The 16,819-nt window shown below is 39.8% G+C and overlaps 1 protein-coding gene across 3 annotated transcripts in view; it reads right to left on the bottom strand.

The window, feature by feature from the left end:
- Positions 1-16,819, bottom strand: part of LOC102976114 (core-binding factor subunit beta) — a 245,217-nt gene that overhangs the window by 24,719 nt on the left and 203,679 nt on the right. For 2 of the 3 annotated variants that reach the window (XR_003676458.2, XM_028477619.2), the window contains exon 1: positions 6,164-6,238. The exons of the other annotated variant lie outside the window; for it this stretch is intronic. The gene's annotated coding sequence lies outside the window, so the exon portion shown is untranslated. Of the gene's footprint in view, positions 1-6,163; positions 6,239-16,819 lie in introns of those variants that run through there. 3 annotated transcript variants of the gene reach the window in all.

Genomic DNA, 16,819 nt, shown 5'->3' with positions numbered 1-16,819 from the left:
AAACAACCCAATCCAACAATGGGCAGAAGACCTAAATAGACATTTCTCCAAAGAAGACATACAGATGGTCAAGAAGCACATGAAAAGCTGCTCAACATCACTAATTATTAGAGAAATGCAAATCAAAACTACAATGAGGTATCACCTCACACCAGTTAGAATGGGCATCATCAGAAAATCTACAAACAACTAATGCTGGAGAGGGTGTGGAGAAAAGGGAACCCTCTTGCACTGCTGGTGGGAATGTAAATTGATACAGCCACTATGTAGGTTCCTTAAAAAACTAAAAACAGAATTACCCTATGACTCAGCAATCCCACTAGTGTGCATATACCCAGAGAAAACCATGATTCAAAAGGACACATGATGGGTTTCCCTGGTGGTGCAGTGGTTAAGAATCCGCCTGCCAATGCAGGGGACACGTGTTTGAGCCCTGGTCTGGGAAGATCCCACATGCCGCGGAGCAACTAAGCCCGTGCGCCACAACTACTGAGCCTGCACTTCAGATCCCGCAAGCCACAACTCCTGAAGCCCGGGCACCTAGAGCCCGTGCTCTGCAACAAGAGAAGCTACCGCAATGAGAAGCCTGCGCACCACAATGAAGAGTAGACCCTGCTCACCGCAACTAGATAAAGCCCGTGCACAGCAACAAAGACCCAACGCAGCCATAAATAAGTAAATAAATAAATAAATACAATTTTTTTTAAAAAGGACACATGCACCCCAATGTTCATTGCAGCACTATTTACAATAGCCAGGTCATGGAAGCAACCTAAATGCCCATTGACAGATGAATGGATAAAGAAGATGTGGTACATATATACAATGGAATATTACGCAGCCATAAAAAGGAACGAAATTGGGTGATACGGACCTAGAGACTGTCATACAGAGTGAAGTAAGTCAGAAAGAGAAAAACAAATATCATATATTAACGTATATATGTGGAACCTAGAAAAATGGTACAGATGAACCGGTTTGCAGGGGAGAAATAGAGACATAGATGTAGAGAACAAACGTATGGACACCAAGGGGGGAAAGTGGTGGTGGTGTAGTGGTGGTGGTGTGATGAATTGGGCGATTGGGATTGACATATATACACTAATGTGTATAAAATGGGCAACTAATAAGAACCTGCTGTATAAAAAAATAAAATTCTAAGAAAAAATAAAAGTTACATGATATAAGACTTAAAAGGAAAAAAAAAGAATACAGCTTCTGTGGACAACATGTGGCAATTCCTCAAAAAATTAAGAAGAGAATTACCATATGATCCAGCAATTCCACTTCTGGTTATATACCCAAAGGAACTGAAAGCAGGGTCTCTAAGACATATTTGCACACCCATGTCCATAACAGCAGTATTTACAATAGCTAAAACATGGAAACAACCCACATGTCCACTGACGAATGAATAGATAAGCAAAATGTGGTCTATATATACAACAGAATATTATTATTCAGCCTTTTAAAGGAAGTTCTGCAATATGCTACATGGATGAATCTTCCAGACATTACACTAAATGAAATAAGCCAGTCATAAAAAGACAAATACTGTATGATTCCACTTATAAGAGGTACTTAGACTAGTCAAAATCACAGAGAAAGAAGAACGGTGGCTGCCAGGAACAAAGGGGAAGGAGGAGTCGAGGAATGGGGAGTTACTGTTTAATGGGTATAGAGTTTGTTTTATAAAATAAAAAGAGTTATGGAAAAACTCATGTAAAAGAGGCAGTTCATGGTGAACCTAGAATCAGAAAATATAGAGCAGCCCACTTCCTCTGATCATTATTTCCTCCAGATCTCCAGCATACTGTGAACAATGGCTCACATTGTGCCAGATGCCCCAAATCCAGAATAAGCCCTAGGTTTTCCATAACCTACTCATGACTCGGCTCCCAAACTTCCCCAGAGGCTTTTAAAATTCGCCGGGAAGCTGAATCCAGAAGTAACACTGAGATTTTGTTCAGCTTATCTCCTAGGAACTTTCATGTTGAACTGACATTATAGTCCTTTATTTACATTGCCATGAAGTTTGTGCTTGCTATATTCAGTTTTTCAAAATTAAACAAATCACTGTTTAGAAATACATCCATAGGAACAAGATGATAAAGAAAAGCAAGGAAGTAAATATATTAATCAAGGTAGTGAGAAGTTTTTGTGGAGGGGGGAATAGGACTGTGGAGTTTTTTAAGGCATCACTATCCAACATAAATATAATGGGAACCACAAATGCAACTCACATATATAAATGTAAATTTTCTAGCAGCCATGTTTAAAACACTAAAAATAAACAGGTAAAATTAATCCCAGTAATGTTACTTAACCAAATATACCTAAAATATTATTTCAGGGCTTCCCTAGTGGCGCAGTGGTTGAGAGTCCGCCTGCGGATGCAGAGGACACGGGTTCGTGCCCTGGTCCGGGAAGATCCCACATGCCGCGGAGCGGCTGGGCCCGTGAGCCATGGTCACTGAGCTGCGCGTCCGGAGCCTGTGCTCCGTAACGGGAGAGGCCACAACAGTGAGAGGTCCGTATACCGCAAAAAAAAAAAATTAAAAAAAAATTAAAAAAAAATTATTTCAACGTGTAATCAATATAAAAATTATTGAGATATCTTACATGCTTCTATTTTTGTACCAAGTTTTCAAAATTCAGTGTGTACTTTTCCACATACAGCACATGTCAACTAGAGTAGCCACGTTTTAAGTGCTCAATAATCACATGTGGGGACTTCCCTGGTGGTGGAGTGGTTAAGACTCCGCACTCCCAATGCAGGGGGCCCGAGTGTGATCCCTGGCCAGGGAACTAGATCCCACATGCATGCCACAACTAAGAGTTCGCATGCCACAACTAAGGAGCCCACCTGCCACAACTAAAAGAGCCCATGTGCCACAACTAAGAACCAGTGAGCTGCAACTAAGGGGCCCACCTGCTGCAAACTAAGACTTGGCGCAACCAAATAAATAAATAAATGTTTAAAAAAATAAATAAAATAATATTGCTAAAAAAAAAAAAAAAGCCACATGTGGCTAGTGGCTACCTACTAGACATCACATGGATGTTCCTTTTATTATTATTCCTAAAACCATACATATTTTTTTAAACATCTTTATTGGAGTATAATTGCTTTACAATGGTGTTAGTTTCTGCTTTATAACAAAGTCAATCAGTTCATACATATGTTTTTTTTTAATTAATTAACTAATTTACTTTTGGCTGCATTGGGTCTTCCTTGCTGGGTCTTTGTTGCTGCTCATGGGCTACTCTTCATCGCGGTGTGCGGGCTTCTCACTGCGGTAGCTTCTCTTGTTGCGGAGCACGGGCTCTAGGCGTGCGGGCTTCAGTAGTTGTGGCATGCGGGCTCAGCAGTTGTGGCTCACGGGCTTAGTTGCTCCACGGCATGTGGGATCTTCCCAAACTAAGGCTCAAACTCGTGTCCCCTGCACTGGCAGGCGGATTCTCAACCACTGCTACACCAGTGAAGTCCCCATACATATGTTTTTATCTACTCTTTCATAAGATCACTTAACAAATGAAAACATGACTAGCTTTTAAGAAGAAAATGCATTAAATAACAAACATTTAAAAAGTGAAATATGCAGAAATAGCGCACCTAATTTGGGACACTTTATAAGGTATTTTAAGTGACAATAAAAATCACACTGTATTAAATTTTACAACACAAAAAGTATGCTGAAATATTATACAGGTTTTATTGTACAGTCCCACAGAGTTAATGCCATGTGTTGCAAATTTTCACTAAACATCATTTTTCACAAGAATGCTCAACCTAGACACACTGATGGTCCATCGTCTGCAAGAGCCATTCCTTCTGTGAGCCATCTGAGAAGTTGCGCACACACCAACAACATTCATACTCTGAGATATACATGGGTTTGTTAAGTAGAAAAAACCTTAGATTTTTAGTCTAGTCTAAAATTTGGTCATCTGCAATATGATTTATATTCTTACACAAAACTGTCCTTCACGACGTATATTTAAAATTCCTGGGACTTCCCTGGTGGTCCAGTAGGTAGGGCTCTGTGTTCCAAATGCAGGGGGCCTGGGTTCCATCCCTGGTCGGGGAGCTAGATCCCACATGCATGCACAACTAGGAGTCCGCATGCCGCAACTGAGAGCTCCACATGCCACGACTGGGAGTCTGCATGCCACAGCTAAGAAGTCCGAATGCCGCAACTAAGAGTCTGCATGTCACAACTAAGAAGTCCGCATGCCACAACTAAAAATCTTGCATGCCACAATGAAGTTCCCACGTGCCACAACTAAGGCCACTGCAACTAAGACTTGGTGCAGCCAAAATAAATAAATAAATAACAAATAAATTTTTTTAAAAATTCCTGCTGGCTTTCTCATTGTATAAGAAAGTAATGTTGGGCTTCCCTGGTGGCGCAGTGGTTGAGAGTCCGCCTGCCGATGCAGGGGATAGGGGTTCGTGCTCCAGTCCGGGAAGATCCCACATGCCGCAGAGCGGCTGGGCCCGTGAGCCACGGCCGCTGAGCCTGCGCGTCCAGAGCCTATGCTCCACAACGGGAGAGGCCACAGCAGTGAGAGGCCCGTGTACCGCAAAAAAAAAAAAAAAGTAATGTTATGTTAGCATAAGCATCACAAACCACCATCAACTTTAACACTGTGAGACCCTGAATGCTATTTCTGGACTCTCTGCAACTCCAAGCCTCTACTTTGAACTCACTTTGCTTAAAGAAGTCCCTATCCCACCCCAAAACAGCTCCATATAGCTCCCTTCATTTCTTAACTCTCTCTTCCCGGTACTTTTTCACTCAGGTTTAACAAGCATTACCACTTTAGGCTTATATAAATTCTTTACCGCTCTCAAAACTTTTCCAAGTCCTATTTGACATTTACAACCATCCAATAAGAAAAAGTTTAAAAGAAGAAATTAAAACTGAGAGATTAAATAATTCACTTGCAGAAGGTCACAGGGCCAGTAAGTGGTATAAGCTAACACCCAAAACTCATAACTCTATACATTCACCCAAACCATAGTTGCATTAATGGACTGCATTATTAATGTTTCCTAAGTATTTCAGGACATGTAAAAATAGACTATTTCCCTAAAAATAAAGAGACTGGACAGTCAATTTCATGGTTAAATCCTTAACCATCTACAACAATAAATGACATGAACTCTTCACATGACTTCAGTATATATTATATGAATATCCCACCCCCAACCCAAAGTAGACAGTTTACTAGTTCTGCCATCTTCATTCTGTGATTCAAAGTAAACAATGCGTTTTTAAAAATACATTTATTTATTTATTTGGCTGCATTGGGTCTTAGTTGTGACATGCGGGTTCTCTAGTTGTGGTGCACAGGCTCTAGGGCGTGCAGGCTCTAGAGTGCGCAGGCTTAGTTGCCCCAGCATGTGGGATCTTAGTTCCCTGACCAGGGATCGAACCCGCGTCCCCTGCATTGGAAGGCATTTTTAAGAGAGTCCTAAAATGTTCTGACCCAAGAGGTACAATTTCAAGTGAAAAACATACAAAATTAAGTTGTAAAATTCTTTGTTCCTTAACTAAGACCAAAAAAAGGTAATGAAATAGGGCTTCCCTGGTGGCGCAGTGGTTGAGAGTCCGCCTGCCGATGCAGGGGACACGGGTTCGTGCCCCAGTACGGGAAGATCCCACATGCCGCGGAGTGGCTGGGCCCGTGAGCCATGGCCGCTGAGCCTGTGCATCCGGAGCCTGTGCTCCACAGCGGGAGAGGCCACAACAGTGAGAGGCCCGCGTTCCACAAAAAAAAAAAAGCTAATGAAATAAAAGAGGCAGATGCTATTTATTGTAATCCATTCTGAGTCAACTCTGTTAAGAATTATTTCTAAAAATATTACAGCTGACTTTACCAAATTATTAACACAATATTAACACAAAAAATTGATTATGTGTAGTTTTCCAGCAGCTTATCATCACAAATATCATTTGCACTCTGTTAGAAAAACAATTCAAGAAAAGTTAAAGGTTGAAAGGAAAAAGATGGAAGTTAAAGGTTGTTCTGAAGTCATCAAATGAGGTCGAAAATGACCATATTAAAATATTCACTATTAACAGGAAGAATAACTTGGTGGGCCAAAATATTCAATAACTTTGGAAAGTGGTATGTGGAGTTTCTAGCAACTTACCTAATGATTATTAGCAGCAGTGTGGTAAACTGCAAACAACACAGACTCTTGGGTAAAAGACCTGGGTCTCGATCCTGGCTCTACCTAGGAAACAGATTACATGACTACTGAAGATTTATTTAGCCTCTCTAGGCCCCAGTTTCCTCAGCTGTAAAATCAAGTTATCATTAAATGTGTTCCAATATCAAATAAAAGACTTCACTATAGTGCAGGATTAAGAGAAGTAGTAATGTATATATCATCTAGTACTAGTGGTGATCACCATAAAAGCTAGTTTGTAGATTGTCAAAATGTATTTTAAATGGTCCAGAGTTCTGAAAAGTTCTGAATTTGATAGTGGTGATGCACATTGTGAATATATTAAAAACCACTGAATTGTACAGATGGATGAGATGGTGAATTCTACGTTACATGAATTTTACTGCAATTAAAAAAAAATGGCCCAGCAGCAATATTCTGGATAGCAAAGGGATGGCAAGCCAGGACTAAAAAGCTGGAATAAGCAATACCCTCAAAAAATTTAGAAGGGTTTTCCCAAAAGGCCATTATTTAAAACAATACTCTGCAAGTGAGGCCAGACACTTATTAAAAATTATCATTTAATATGGGCAGAATATTTTATTTATTTGAAAACATCTAAATTCTCCTAATGGAAATGCTGCAGTCACATGGTTCCTAGGCTACCCTTTTGGTTTTTTTGTTTTTGTTTTTGTTTTTTGGGGGCTGCGTTGGGTCTTCATTGCTGCGCACAGGCTCTTCCTAGTTGTGGTGAGCTGGGGATGCTCTTCCTTGCGGTGCGAGGGCTTCTCATTGCGGTGGCTTCTTTTGTTGCAGAGCATGGGCTCTAGGTGCGCGGGCTTCAGTAGTTGTGGCCTGCGGGCTCATTAGCTGTGGCATGCGGGCTCTAGAGGGCAGGCTCAGTAGTTGTGGGGCACAGGCTTAGGTGCTCCGCAGCACGTGGGATCTTCCCGGACCAGGGATCAAACCCGTGTCCCCTGCATTGGCAGGCGGATTCTTAACCACTGCGCCACCAGGGAAGCCCTACCCTTTTGTTTTAATCTGAAGATTAATCTGCCTTCATATCTAAACTTTTAAAACACAAAAGGGCTTAGTATTGACTGTATACATGGAAGAAAGGTTTTCCCCTGTAAAAACAACCTGCCAACCATTCCCAGACTTGGCCCTTTCCTGCTGAGGACACAGTACAGCGCAGCAAAGTATCAGAGTCCTAAAAGCACAGTTACACTGCCAAAAGGCACATTTTAAGTGTTATTTTAAATTCTTGGTTCCTAAATACACATCAATTTGAGAAGGCCCAGCCTAAATTGAAAAGCTCATAGTAGATAATAATTTCCAACTATTTACATTGTATACTTTCATAAAAGAAGGTAACAATAATTAAACTCCCCAACAAATCACTGTCTATAACAAGAAGAACACAGTTAGCTAGTCTGTGGCTTCTAATATTCTGTAGAAAACTAAGTATCAAAGAAGTAATATCAAATAAATAAAGTCTCTAAGTCTGCTCAAGCTAAATAGCATTACAATTTACAAATGCTTTCTTCTCAGTAAAAAGGAGACCATAAAAGTATCAGTTTATGTTATCTACGTAGCAATTAAAACAGCACCTCGCACATAGCCAGTGCTACAGAACTGTTTGCTATTATTATTCTAATTCTTAAATGAGGAAATTAGAGTACACAGGAGCAAAGGGAGTCCCATATATTCAGACGTAGTTAATAAACGTTTTCTGCCCCAAAACGCCTTTACTAGAATGCCCAAAGTTTTCTGTAGGAGAGAAAAAGATTTTTCATATGATGGCCATGTGTACAGTATTGACTGACTACTGTTTCCTACATTTGCAAAGATTTCCTAGATGGATGAACACTCATGTGTGCTCGTTAGCTACATCCATGTCCATATTTCTCATCTTTTTATTCTAAAAATTAACACTGATAATCATTTTGTTGCTTCTTTCTTATACAAAGGTATCTATTTCTGATTTTTCTATTCTTTGATAGTTAATAACAGTAAGATCAGAAAGATATAGATTTTTTAATGTCAGATAAAAAAGTATCCTACAATTAATAAGATGTGCAGAAAATTCAAAGATAAAAAGTAAATGCTATATCAAATAGAATAATTTTTACTTTAAAATTTAAATATACACAGAAAAAAATAAGAACAGCAATATAACAGAACATTAACAATGGTCTTCTAAGAGGTAGGTTATGGATGATTTTTATATCTTTTCTAAAAGTGTATTTTCCAAATTTTTCTTATTTCTTTTGTCAGGAAAGAGGTTATTTTAAAACACTACATTGAGGGACTTGCCTGGTGGCGCAGTGGTTAAGAATGCCAATGCAGGGGACACGGGTTCAATCCCTGGTCCGGGAAGATCCCACATGCTGTGGAGCAACTAAGCCCATGAGCCACAACTACTGAGCCCACGTGCCGCAACTACCGAAGCCCACGCGCCTAGAGCCGGTGCTCCGCAACAAGAGAAGCCACCGCAAAGAGAAGCCAGCACACCACAACAAAGAGTAGCCCTCGCTCGCCGCAACTAGAGAAAGCCCGCGCGCAGCAACAAAGACCCAACACAGCCAAAAATAAAATAAATAAATTTATATATATTTTAAAAAACCCACTACATTGAAACAACATGGATGAACCTTAAAGACATTATGCTAAGTGGAATAAGTCAGTCACAACAGGACAAATACCATATGATTCCACTTATATGAGGTACCTAAAGGAATCAAATTCACAAAGACAGAAGTAGAATGGCAGTTGCCAGGGGCTGGGGGCATGGGAAAGGAGAATGGAGAATTAATGGTAATGGGTACAGAGTTTCAGTTTGAGGAAGATGACAAAAGTTCTGGAGATGGATGGTAGTGATGGTTACACAACAGTTTTAATATACTTAACGATACTGAACTGTACAGTTAAAATGGTAAATTTTTTGTGACGTGTATTTTACTATAATAAACAAAATTAAAAAACACAAGCTCAAAAAAACCAAACAAACAAACAAACAAACAAACCCAAACATGGAGGTCCAGTGGTTAAGACTCTGCTTCCAATGCAGAAGGCATGGGTTCGATCCCTGGTCGGGGAACTAAGATCCCACGTGCTGCGCAACGTGGCAATCAATCAATCAATCAATCAATCAAGACTTAAAGAAAAATACATCAAGCTCTTGAAGGAACTACCATTAATTTCAAGATTATCAACATTATGAGCCAGGCAGCATTAAAGTCTACAAATGAGAGAAAGTTAAGAGAGGCACAACAGAAGCCAAAATTACATTTACATTATAGCAGTTTTGAAAGAATCTGTATTTATATTTACTAATACAATGTTTTTTTTAAAATAAATATTTTATTTTTTATTTTTAAAAATATTTATTTATTTATTTATTTATTTGGCTGTGCCGGGTCTTAGTTGCAGCATGCGGGATCTAGTTCCCGGACCAGGGATCAAACCAGGGCCCCCTGCATTGGGAGTGCAGAGTCTTAACCACTGGACCACCAGCAAAGTCCCCTAATACGATGTTTTATATGCAGTCAAGCCTATCTCTACTTTAAACAGACTCATAATAAAACTTCAATTGCAAAAATATCGATAAAGAACTTGTATTTAATACATAAAAAATTCCTACATCTCAATAATAACTTGATATCAAAAAATGGGCAAAAGTTTTGAACAGACACTGCCAAAGATACACAAATGGCTGGCTGTGCCGGGTCTTAGTTGCAGCATGCGGGATCTAGTTCCCGGACCAGGGATCAAACCAGGGCCCCCTGCATTGGGAGTGCAGAGTCTTAACCACTGGACCACCAGCAAAGTCCCCTAATACGATGTTTTATATGCAGTCAAGCCTATCTCTACTTTAAACAGACTCATAATAAAACTTCAATTGCAAAAATATCGATAAAGAACTTGTATTTAATACATAAAAAATTCCTACATCTCAATAATAACTTGATATCAAAAAATGGGCAAAAGTTTTGAACAGACACTGCCAAAGATACACAAATGGCACACGAGCACATAAAACATGCTCAACATCATTAGTCACTAGGGAGATGCAAATTAAAACCAAAATGAGATACCACTACAAACTCACTAAAATGTCTAAAATTTAAAAGACCGACAGTACAAAGTGTTAGTAAAGATGTGAAGTAACTGAAACTTTCGTACATGGCTAGCTGGAATGTGAAACTGTACAGCCACTCTGGAGAGCAGTTTGGCAGTTCCTTAAAAAGTTATACTCATGAAACAACCCAGTAATTTCAGTCCCATATATCTACCCAAGAGAAATGAAAACAAATGTCTACATAAAAGACTCGTATATAAATGTTCAAAGCAGCATAGCAGCCAAAACAAGGGGAAATAACTCAAATGGCCATCACTGGTAAATGGATAAACAAAATGTGACAACTCCAAAGAATGGAATACTACTCAGTAATAAAAAGGAATGGACTACTATACACACAATATGGATGAATTTCAAGAGCAAGTTGCTAAGTACAAAAAACTACATACTGTATGATTCCATTTATATGAAATTCCAGGAAAGGCAAAATAGTATGTAACAGAAAGCAGATAGTGGTTACCTGAAATGACACTGCCTGCAAAGGGGTATGAGGGAACTTTCTGAGGTTATGGAAATATTCTGTATCTTTATTGTGGTAGTAATCACACCAATGACTGTACACATTTGCCACTGAATTATTACCTTAAATAGGTGAATTCTGTTGTATATAAATTATATCTCAATAATGACAATTGAAAAAAAACAATTACAAAAGAAAATGGGAAGCAGTAAAGCTGGGATATAGCAGCTCTTCTCAAAAACTGATTTCTTCAGTTGAACATTTCAATAGTCTTCATCCTTGCAGTGTTTGAATTAATCATTCAAAAATATTGGGGTAGGAAACAGAAGCAAAAGGGGAAAGAATTAAGGACGTTTCTCTCAGACATATTTTCTGACATCTCTAACTTGGAATATATAACTGAGATATGGCCAAGACTAAAATGTTATCTTTACACTAAAAGGTAAATCTAGGCAAATAATGCAATTCAAGAAAAGGGGAAAAGATAAGTGCTGTATATCAATTATATCTCAAAAAACCTGGGAGAAAAAAGAGAGAAAAAAAAAGAGTACATTATCTTCAAATACTTCAGAGGTACATTTACCATATATGAAAATTAATGTAACTCTAACTGGAAGGTACTATGATATTCTCATTTTTAAACATTATTATTTCTTCATGAAGTCAGTCAACTCTTCTTGGATTTAAAAATCGTTGAAATAGGGCTTCCCTGGTGGCTCAGTGGTTAAGAATCCGCCTGCCAATGCAGGGGACACGGGTTCGAGCCCTGGTCCGGGAAGATCCCACATGCCGTGGAGAAACTAAGCCCGTGTGCCACAACTACTGAGCCTGCGCTCTAGAGCCCGCAAGCCACAACTACTGAGCCCGTGTGCCACAACTACTGAAGCCCGCGCGCCTAGAGCCCGTGCTCCGCAACAAGAGAAGCCACTGCAATGAGAAGCCCATGCACCGCTACAAAGAGTAGCCCCCTCTCGCCACAACTAGAGAAAGCCCATGCACAGCAACGGAGACCCAATGCAGCCAAAAATAAATAAAATAAATTTATTTTAAAAAATTATTGAAAATAAAACTTTTTTAAAAGCCCAGATTACTTATTTCAATGCACTGAACTGTTGATAACTAAGTGCTGGAAAATATACTTCATGTTTTAGTTGAATTGAAATACTTAAAGTCTAGATCTGACAAGTTAGTTGTAAAGTTGCCTCAATTTCTCTTGGGGAAACCACATCCCGTAGCGTTACCCCAGATATCTTTTATTTGGAGTGACTGGGCTGTCTAAGGAGGAGAGGGAACTGGCTGCTCAGCTTGAATACAGATTTCTCAAAGCTAACATCAAGGAGTCCTCTAAACTCTGCCAAATTGTGGATGCTATATAAACAGACACAATATTTATTTTGGGACAAAGATCCCGCAAGCAAGTAAGCAAAACACTCCAGAAGCAGCAGTCACAGACCTTTGAAGACATTTAAAACAAGAGTTTGTCCTCATGCATTAAATCAAATGCTGTTAAATTTTGCTTTGTTATTTTATGCTGATGAAAATGAATGATAAAAGATTTTCATTTTAAGTATAAATGTTCAGAAAGGACAAAAAAAGTAAAACACATAACTTATCAAAAATGTTTAAAAGTACCTACTCTAACGCCATACACATTATAATTACTCTCAATGTCTGCTATTAACACTACCTGACTATCAATTAAAATCATAAGGTATAAATAGCAATGCAACAACCATATAAAGTTTAACTGCTTCTTCTGGGACCAGATAGTATATTCTAGATATATCTAGATAAAACTAGATAGCATATTCAATTTCCATAGACAAAATGGTAAACAGTAGCACTATAAGGTTCATTTTTTCAGTTTATAAAGTGTTTTCATACCCCTTATGCTCACAAACTAGGATCATGTAGTAAGCATAAACAATCATTAATTTAAAAACCTAAGGAGGCTTTCAACAACACAATGCATGCAAAAACCATTAATCTGACCACTCAAGACTAATAACTTATGGTCAACCATAATCATCTGCATTTGTTTGAAATAAAAATCAATTGGAAATAGATTCTAAGAGGAAAGATCAAATGAATTGGGTATTGCTTGGTCTACAAAAATTTAACATAAAAATGCTTTCAATTCTATCTGTTCCATTCCTTGTCTTCTGACAGCTAAATTAGAGGAAAGCAGTTTAAGTTAAGGAAGAATTATAAACATTTTGGCTGTTTGTTTATAAAATACCAGGATGGACCACCTGGGAAAGATGCAGTCTCCCAACATAGTAGAGCTACCTGAAGTGAAGGTGACCTAAGGCACTCTACAGCACTAAAACTCCTTGATTATCTATCTATAATCTCACCCTACAAACCCATCAAATAGCCTAACTTTGGATAGGGCTTTACAATTTAAAAGGCATTTTCACATATTCTGGTACCTCATTTAATCCTCACATGAGGTATATGAATAGGGAAGACATTCTGATTCCCATTTACAGGTAAGGAAACCAGTTATGATTGTCTTTTGACTCATACCCAGAGCTCTTTCCACTACACTGTATTATTTTAAACCTCTTCTAAGAAAGACCCTTATTAAGAGTCAATGTAGACAACTCACTAGATACCTTGGTGCAAAAGTTTCAAATAGGGCTTCCCTGGTGGCGCAGTGGTTGAGAGTGCGCTTGCCGATGCAGGGGAAACAGGTTCGTGCCCTGGTTTGGGAAAATCCCACATGCTGCGGAGCGGCTAGGCCCGTGAGCCATGGCCGCTGAGCCTGCGCATCCAGAGCCTGTGCTCAGCAATGGAAGAGGCCACAACAGTGAGAGGCCCGCGTACAGCAAAAAAAAAAAAAAAAAAAAATTGTGTGCTCTGACTTGATGGTCAGTTATCCATTAACAGACCTTTCTTACTGAAGACCCTTGGTTTGAAAATATTCCTACAAACACAAAGGTAGAAAGAATGAATAAAAGGACTGGTTTTGCTAAGACCATTTTCTTAGATCATAAAGACATATTTCAAATCAGAGAGACTATGGAGCTTCTGTTTCCTATTAGCATTCTAATTTTTTTCTGAATTCATCAAATTTAAGTGAACATTGTGGTAGCCAGCCTCCAAGATGGCCCCAATGACCCCAGCCTCCTCTCGTGTTTGTGAATAAACCACCCCCCTCCCTGTTGAGTGTGGGCTAGACTTAGTGACTCACTTCTAATGAACAGGAGAAGACACAAGTGATCAGAGAATAGGTCATAAAAAGCAGGGTGACCTCATTCTTTTTCTCTCTATGGAGAGGAACATGTGACTAGGAACTGAAGCCACTGACCAAAAGTGATGAGTGAGCTTGGAAGGGGATCCTTTAGCTCCAGCCAAGCCCTCAGAGACTGCACAGCCCCAAGAGGTTGACTGCAATCTCCTAGGAGACCCTGAGCCAGAACCACCCAGCCAAGCCACTCCCAGATTCCTGTAAAAGGGCACGAGGGGACTGAAACATTATCAGGATTGTGGGTGGTGTTTACATGGGTGTGTACATTTGTTAAAACTCAAATTATACACTTAAAGTGGGTGCATTTTTTGGTAAGTAAACTATACTTCAATAAAGTTGATTAAAAAAAAAAAGCCACTGAACTCTTGAGATAAGCAAAGGGTCACTTATGAAAAAGCAGTGCCATAACTTAAGAAGTTAAGGGTGGGTGGTGAGAAAACAGAAGCTGCAACAAGCTACCACCACAAACTCACATGTCCTAAACTGCTCCTCAAAATTGCTCCACCCACAGCTTTTCTCATCTCAGATGAAAGCAATCCCATACTCCCAGTTGCTCTAACCAGAAAATTAGAGTCATTCTTTTTTTTTTTTAATTTATTTATTTATTTTTGGCTGCATTGGGTCTTCGTTGCTGCACACAGGCTTTCTCTGGTTGCGGCGAGTGGAGGCTACTCTTTGTTGTGGTGCCCAGGCTTCTCATTGCGGTGGCTTCTCTTGCTGTGGAGCACGGGCTCTAGGCTCGTGGGCTTCAGTAGTTGCAGCACGCAGGCTCAGTAGTTGTGGCGCATGGGCTTAGCTGCTACGCGGCATGTGGGATATTCCCGGACCAGGGCTCGAACCCGCGTCTCCTACATTGGCAGGCAGATTCTTAACCACTGCGCCACCAGGGAAGCCCAGAGTCATTCGTTTTTTTAAAGATTATTTTTAAAATTTATTTATTTATTTATTTTATTTTTGGCTGAGCTGGGTCTTCGTTGCTGCCCCTGGGCTTTCCCTAGTTGTGGCGAGTAGGGGCTACTCTGCGTTGCGGTGCACGGGCTTCTCATTGCAATGGCTTCTCTTGTTGCGGAGCACGGGCTCTAGGAACATGGGCTTCAGTAGCTGTGGCTCGCGGGCTCAGCAGTTGTGGTGCACAGGCTTAGTTGCTCTATGGCATGTGGGATCTTCCCGGACCAGGGCTCAAACCCGTGTCTCCCGCATTGGCAGGTGGATTCTTAACCACTGCGCTACCAGGGAAGCCCCTGGAGTCATTCTTGACTCTCACACCTCACATCCAATCCATAAGCAAATCCTGTTGGCTCTATCTCAAAATACATCCAGACTATGGCTACTTCTCACCACTTCCATTGCTACCACCCTAGTCTCTCACCAAGACTACTGCAATAGCCCAACTGGTCCCTCTGCTTCACTCTTGCCCCCTAAACCTGTTGTTAACCCAGCAGCTAGAGTGATCCTTTCAAAACTTAAGGCAGATCATATCACTGATGTGCTCAAAAAGTAGAAACTACTCCCCACTCCACTCAGAACAAAGTCCACGTTGTTACATGGCCTCCCACAGTCACGTAAACCGGCTCCTTGACATCTCCCTCATCTCTTCTCCTACTACTCTCCTCCTCGCTCAGTCTACTCCAGCCATACTGGCCCGCTTGTTGTTTAACAAACACACTGTGCAAGCTCCCACTCTAGGGCCTTTACAAGGCTGAGTCCTCTGTCTGGAACATCTTTCCTTCAGATATCTGCATGGCTCATCATTCCCTAACCTCCTTCGGGTCTCCACTCAAATATGACCTTCTCTACCCAGACTATCCTACTGAAAATTACAGACATTCCTGTTCATTGATAACCCTTATTTTACTCCAATTTTCCTTTTTTTTCCAGAGCACTTACCACTCTGTAACATATTACATAACTTATGTACTATGCATATTGCCTACTCCTCCATTCCTTCCATAAAACAACCTCTAGGGCAGGATCTTTGTTTTGTTCACTGATGCATCTCAAGTGCCCAGGACAGTGTTCACTCAATACATATAACAGGTGTTCAACAAAGAACTTCTGAATGAATTTTTGAGTAACTGTGTCAGGTACTGAGCTAAGCACTTTATATACACTATTTCATTTAATCACTAGGGCCACCCTGGGAGATATGTATTAAACTCACATTATAATTGAGGACCATAAAGATAAAATAACTTGTCCAAAGTTACAGAGTAATAAATGAAGTAGTTTATGAAGCCAGGACTTAATTATACCTAACTTGAAAGGCTTAACCACTCATCTTCTCAAAGCTGGGTTTGAATGGGAAGAGAACTAAGCTGCTTTAGGATGTAACAAGGTCAAGAGCATGTGGAAGAAGAGACACTGATTTTGGATCCAATATAAGGAGCAGAGGCAAATAATTAACATTTAGGGAAATTCCTTCAATTTGCTTTGCTTCTAGTCCTATGGGCACAGAAATAAACGCTAATGGTTATCAGAAAGACATCATAAAAAAGGAGGAAGAGAAATAAGAGACCCTGTAGCCTGAGCTCTATGGATGAGAAAACACAGGTTATCTTTTCTCTAAATTCACTGGAGTACTTATTTATCCCAGTGGTATACAGTGATATACTAGCAGGATTTTTTTTTCATTAAAATGCTTTTTTTCCCCTAGATTCTACTGGCATAGTACAAGTGTTGGTAAAATTATATTTGAGAAATATATCATCTGTGCACAAACATTTACAGATTTAAATCTGAGGGAAAGATACAGATTTCTGCCAGCATTACCATCCTTGGAACACA

Source organism: Physeter macrocephalus, chromosome 17 (genome assembly GCF_002837175.3).
Source record: "Physeter macrocephalus isolate SW-GA chromosome 17, ASM283717v5, whole genome shotgun sequence".
Classification (NCBI taxonomy): Eukaryota; Metazoa; Chordata; class Mammalia; order Artiodactyla; family Physeteridae; genus Physeter; species Physeter macrocephalus.
The sequence above is the reverse complement of the archived record's forward strand: the minus strand, read 5'-3'. Positions and strand labels throughout refer to the sequence as shown.